This window comes from Colossoma macropomum, unplaced genomic scaffold (assembly GCF_904425465.1).
Source record: "Colossoma macropomum unplaced genomic scaffold, Colossoma_macropomum, whole genome shotgun sequence".
Lineage (NCBI taxonomy): Eukaryota > Metazoa > Chordata > Actinopteri > Characiformes > Serrasalmidae > Colossoma > Colossoma macropomum.
In genome coordinates this window covers 15,158,654-15,164,701 of record NW_023494790.1, presented here as the reverse complement: position 1 = coordinate 15,164,701, position 6,048 = coordinate 15,158,654, and the positions used below count along the sequence as shown (strand labels likewise).

The following is a 6,048-nucleotide window of genomic DNA, read 5'->3' as shown; positions in this document are numbered from 1 at the left end:
TTAAGGAATTAGGGCAATTATTAAATATTCAGCAAAAGAAGGTAGCTTGAAAGATTACAAATAAAATTTAAAAAGCTAAGAGTAACAGTAACAGCAGCAGCAGAAGGAAGGAAGGAAGGAAGCAAGCAAGCAAGCAAGCGTACGACCCGTTTAGTCGGTATATGGCGTCAACGCTGCACATTATAATTTATTTGCTTGATTTTATACATCTGTTAGCAGTGGGTGTGGCTGAAACACCTGATCTCAATAATTAGGAGAGGTGTCCAGATACTTTTGCATATGGGAAGTTGTTCTAAACATTTAACAGGCCAATTTTCATGTAGTTACATGTGGCCTTACATTATATTTTTTTTTCATATTTTACTCATCACTTGATTTCAAAGTATTTCTTATCTGATGTCTGCTTCTCACATATTAGTCATGTAGGCCTGGTATAGCCTTCTAACACCAGCCAGTCTGTCTCCATTACTCATCAGGCGTAGATATTCTTATCCTAAACCTGGCCATTCTTAGTCGTTAAAAACCAAGCATGCAGGGACTAAATGATAAAACGTTAATGCTCCAGCAGTTTCTTAGTCATCCCCTGCATTTGCTTACACAACTCTGGGAATGAGATCAGTTTAGGAGAAAACTACACATTACAAAACCGCACTACACTGCCCTCTAGTGTTTATGATAAAAAGCACACTGGGAGCTGACTACTGCCCCCAACTATCACTCGCTGCAGAACCACTAGTCCAAAAGGGGTGGAGCCGGACCTGATCCAACTCCGCCCACGTCTTCTTTTCATTGATCTAAAATCGTCACATTTCTACTGGTCTTTAAATTAGTATGTGTTTCTTACGTTTTCCGCCTACTATTTATTTCATTGGTCTACCCTGTCGCATTTTTCTCTGTGGGAAACCCGCAGGTGTTGCTGGTGTTTCTGTTTTTTTGCTCCGTCCTGAATGCCACAACACAGCCTTTATAACCGCTCATGGTTCACGACGTTCACACTCATTTATCAAAACTCGAAAAGCTTTTTTCACATTCCAGTACAAAGTCCGTTCTGTAGGCCTACATCTCAACTGTACTGATGATAGACGAATTCTAGTTGAAAACACTGAACGTTTTTAAACACTAGAATGCACTTATGACCGGTCAAAATAACCCACATAACTGTGTTTTATCAACTAAATCCTGGAATTTCATAAGATAGAGAAAATGTGTGTTATGTACTTACTTTCACATTCGCACTTAATTATGTTTTACTTGAATCTGACGGGCAAGTATAGCGAGGCAGTGTGGAGTCTGATTTAGTTCAGACCAATTAAAACACGACGTAGGAGGAGTTGGATCAGATCCAGCCGTACCCCCTGGACTTTTGGTTCTGCAGCGACGACAATTTCGACTACTGCAAGTCCAACCCAACTGTTAAACAGTAAAACTGGTATTAGGGCAGAAATAAAGAACAGTCTACTGTCTGTTCACAGCTGACATCCCTAAAACTGACTGACATTTATTCTTTGTTCTGATGGTAGAGAGCCTGCTTGATGTGTCTCAACAGTGATCAATAACAACTGTATAAAAACTAGGTAAAAAGTCGTGTTGCATAGAAAGAATGATAAATAATAAACGTTTTCTGTATTGTAGTAAGTAGCTTTGTTAGAGATAGCTTTGTTCCAAACCTCAAATATCCCCACATTGGACCTCCACTTGTTTCTGACTTAAAGGGGAATTCCACCCACATATATATTCCAAATATATTTATCTATTATATTTTGCAATGTATGCAAATTGCCAAAAGTGTATTTGTTAAATATATGTTTCAAATTACTTTAGTTATATTTGTTATATTTTTTCAGTTGTATGTACACTGAAAAAGTGAAACAACCATGTCATTTATTTAAAGTGTATTTTTGTATTGGTGTAATTGAAAAAAATGATTTCCGGTTCAAACCTGTTTTGTTCAGTTTGCCCAAAAGCAAATAACATTCCCCCCCAAAAAACTTAGAAATAATTTTATTGAAATAATATTTTCACTTTAAGCCAGACGTTTTGATGTCACGTGACCTCATGACGTCATATCAGATCACTCCAGGTCGAGTTTTGCTGTCCGCCATTACTTCGTTCAGAAAGTGCAGCTTTTCTGTTGTAGACGGCGACTCTTCAAGGTAAGGATTCGAATGTCTGTTTTTTTTTAGGAGAATATGTGCTGTACATGTAAAATTATGGTTAGTAGCAGGATATACGGCTAATTGGTACTTTGCAGACTCTCTTTGCGTTTTGCTTGCGAGTTAGCTTGCTAGCTAGCTGACGCTAGCTAAACCAGGTTATTTCAAAAAACGTAACGTAACGTTAGCTAGCTACGAATTTGTAGGCTTCCCAAGATTACTGTGCCTACTTTCCTTATAATATAACAGTCGAAACTCGACTTTCGCTGGTTTAACTTTCGCTGGTTTTACAATTGAGAATTGAGCTTCGGTGCTTCACATAAGTGATGCATTGTATCTTTTGTTCTAGGAGAACGCGTTTTCATTTATGTTTAGTGGCAGGATGGACAACTAACCATTAGTTTATAGACTGTTTTCGTATTTTGCGAATAAGTATTATGAACTCACTCATGAATAATATTATTCTTATGCATAATAAAAATAATGAGTGGATGAAGTAGTAGACAGTACTGATTAAGGAAGAATTTATTTTACAGTATTACTTCTGTCAGTATAATTTGTGCAATACCATCAGTGTGTCTAAGGCCTAGTTAATAAATTAGAGTCTGTAGTGACAATAATGGATTTTGCTAACTGTTCTAACAACAACAAAACTATATGTGAAATCTCTCCTTTATCTGTGTTTACAGGCTCACGCTTCTTTGCTGAAAATGTCACAATTGTAGCCGTATTGCTGAATTTGGTAAGTTCCAAAATGAACAGCTGTGAACATTTGCATGTATGTTTAAATAGGAATGACAAACTTTGAACTCTCATTTATGCACAAAGTGAAGACATAAAACTCACTAGCTCATTTTCAGTACTTTGTATTAGCCAAAGTTGTAACACAACTGACATTATTTGCTCTTTAACCAAACTGCCATTTTAAGGTATAAAAGAAACCTTAGTTGCCTATTTAAATAACATGGTTTTAGGTGTAGAAGCAGCATTCAAATGCAGCACACCTTCACTTTCTGGTTTCATATTATTCACATCATTAAACTGCTAAAAAAATCTGCCAAGATCAGAATAATAAATTGGCTGTTTTTACTGATTGTGTGTTTGGAGCAAAAAATGGGCAGTTCCAATCGTGCATCCCTATTTGGAATGTAGTGGATATTACGTGTGAATGTGAAAATTAAATGTTGGGTTCACTTCATATTTTTTACATTTTGAAATTTTTCACATTTCAAGAATTGACACAACCTCAAATTAAAATGAAAACAAATCAATACGTTTTCCCAAATTAATATAAGTTAATTTGCAATAAATAAGTAAAATGGTAAGTAGCCAGTGCAGTTTCAAATATCTATAAAAATATCAAATATTCAACTTAAACGATAATGTTTGCAGTTATCATCCCAAATAAGGAAATCAGTGTTTTTCAATCAGTTTTCAGAATTGTACGTTCAAAAGGTTTATGGAGACAAATAATGATACCTCTAGTAGGAGTTACAAGTATAAATGCTCTGAAAAAATTACTATCTACTCGCCTTAAAAGGTGTTGCTTTCCTGCTGTAGAAAAAACTGACAACAAACATAACTATGTCAATAAATTAAATGCAAATACACTTTTATGTAGGTTATTTCCCAAACACCTGAATAGTCTTTCCAACTTTTCATAATGAATTCAGCGTGGGAGTAACTGACACTAACTCTTGCTAGCTATTTATTAAATTAGCGAACATTATCTAGCTGACAACTTTGCTCCGAATGTTTCACTGTAAGTATTACTATGCAGCAGATCAGAGATGGGTAGAGTAGCCAAAAACTGTACTCAGGTAGAAGTACTGTTACTTTAAAATAATAATTAACCAAGTATAAACTCACGTAGAAGTAGTCATTTAAATTATTACTTAAGTAAAAGTAAGAAAGTATCTAGTAAAAAGACTACTCAAGTGGCACGTTACTTCATTGGATCTCATTTAATTGAAATAGAAGCGCAAAATCACAGCCTGATTTAGGCAGCACATAGAAACATCAAATCAAATAACTCCAAAACACAGTTTCTTTTAAATAACTGCAATAAAATAAACAGTGTAAAATGACTATTTGCAAACTTAAATAAGAAAATAAAAATAATAAAAAGAATCTATTAAATCATCACTTTACAACATACACTAAATTGGGAACAGGGAGACATGTAAGATTTAGCCATATCTTGAACGCCATTTAAGGTGGAATTGTTAGTTTATTTTCTTATGAGTTGAAAGAAAACTTCCTTTAGCTGGTGTTGTGGAAGGTACAGGAGTTTACACTCTCTGAGTGTGAAAAACACATTCTAATCAGTAATAAAGTTTAAGGTGGAACCCAAGCCAACAACCTCTATTCACAACGGTGCTTAAACAAAACCAAATGAAATGGTTATGTATAAATATCAGTGCTTATTAGTTTGTTAGCTTTTATTTGTGTTTTTGGTGTATTTAGTGCTTAGTTTAATTTTCTGTTCTACCTTAAGTAGCGCAGAAGTTTTATTCGGATGCCCTTTGGTAGAACTTGTGCTCTGTTTAAGGTGGAACGGAAAACTGGAATAAGCAACTGTTGTATGCATTCATCACATCACATTACCTCTGTCTTTTTGCCATTTTTCATCCTCTTTATCATATTGTCTGGTGGCTGCTGGGTTGCAGTTAATCTTTGTGGTTAGTGTTAATCACATTCTGCACGCACGCATTCACTCATGGCACCCCTCCCCCACAGACAGGTAAGTCTAACTAGATCGTGAAGGGGGGGATAATGTACAGGGGGGATGCCGCACAGTGCACGCATCACACAAAATATTTGGACTTATATTGTTGCAAGTTATGATGATGTGGGATTTTTGTAATATTTAGAAAATACTTAAAATCCCCCTCAGTTTGGTCGCCTGGGCACATATGCATAGGGCCGGCTCTGGATGCTAGCATCGTGCTTGTGTGATGAGGAGAGATGGGGGCCCACCCCACCTTCCCTGAGATAGGCCAATTGTGCTCTCTCTCTTCAGCCATGGATGGCTGAAGCATCACCAGGGATTGAACCCGTAATCTCCTGATGATGGGGTCAATGCTTAGACCGCTGCTCCATCAAAATAACTTTGTAGTAAATGTCTTCTCTTTTATCAGGTTTCTCAGAAGAATGAAGCTGAAACAGAGCTTGAGAGGTGTACAATGGCAGTGTTTGTCATCAGGGAGGATGAGAATCCTCTCCAACCACCACATGAAATTGGGATTGTAATTGAAGGTGTGGAAGTCCTTAATGAGTTGCCGTCAGTCGCACATGCATGTGCCATGTTGTTTGGCCTCATCTATGCTGTAAACGTGACCTATCCAGGTGAGCTCAAATTAGAGCTGGGCGAAATGGCCAAAAACGTTATCACGATAAACAAAACTCATATCGTTCGATATCGATACATATCGCGATAAATGTCATCATTATTTCTTTCACGTTTGAAGGCTGATTTTGCTCCTGGGTGGTTAATTGCGGTTTTAAACTATCACTTATGGTCGGATCATGACAAACACTCGGCAAACAGTGGAACATTTCACAAATTTGTCTTGGGACAGTGGGAGAAAGTTTCTGAGCTCTTTTTATCAGCTGGAAAAGCACAGCTGCAATTTTTGTAATAGTCATTATTTAAGAAAGAAAACAGATTATTTTTACCTGTGTGGTGACGAGCGCTCGGCTATCCAGTTACAAATACTAAACAATTGGCCAACAACAGTGCTAAACTCTTTAGTTTCTCAACAACCTCAACTTGGTTCGGTAGGTCACTGCTGTCACTCCTGCCACTCCTGCCACATCCATGTCAGAGCATATCACAGTATTCAGACACCAGCTAGCGACGACTGGATTTCTCTATGCTATCGCAGTAGTTAAA

General features: G+C 36.9%; 1 long non-coding RNA gene across 1 annotated transcript in view; it reads left to right on the top strand.

Annotated features, from left to right (window-relative positions):
• The first annotated feature begins 2,059 nt into the window (after positions 1-2,059).
• Positions 2,060-6,048, top strand: part of LOC118809199 — a 4,319-nt gene continuing 330 nt past the window's right edge. The window contains exons 1-3 of the long non-coding RNA XR_005007345.1: positions 2,060-2,153; positions 2,843-2,895; positions 5,294-6,048. The exon at positions 5,294-6,048 is cut by the window's right edge and continues 330 nt beyond it. This is a non-coding gene — a long non-coding RNA (uncharacterized LOC118809199). The remainder of the gene's footprint in view (positions 2,154-2,842; positions 2,896-5,293) is intronic.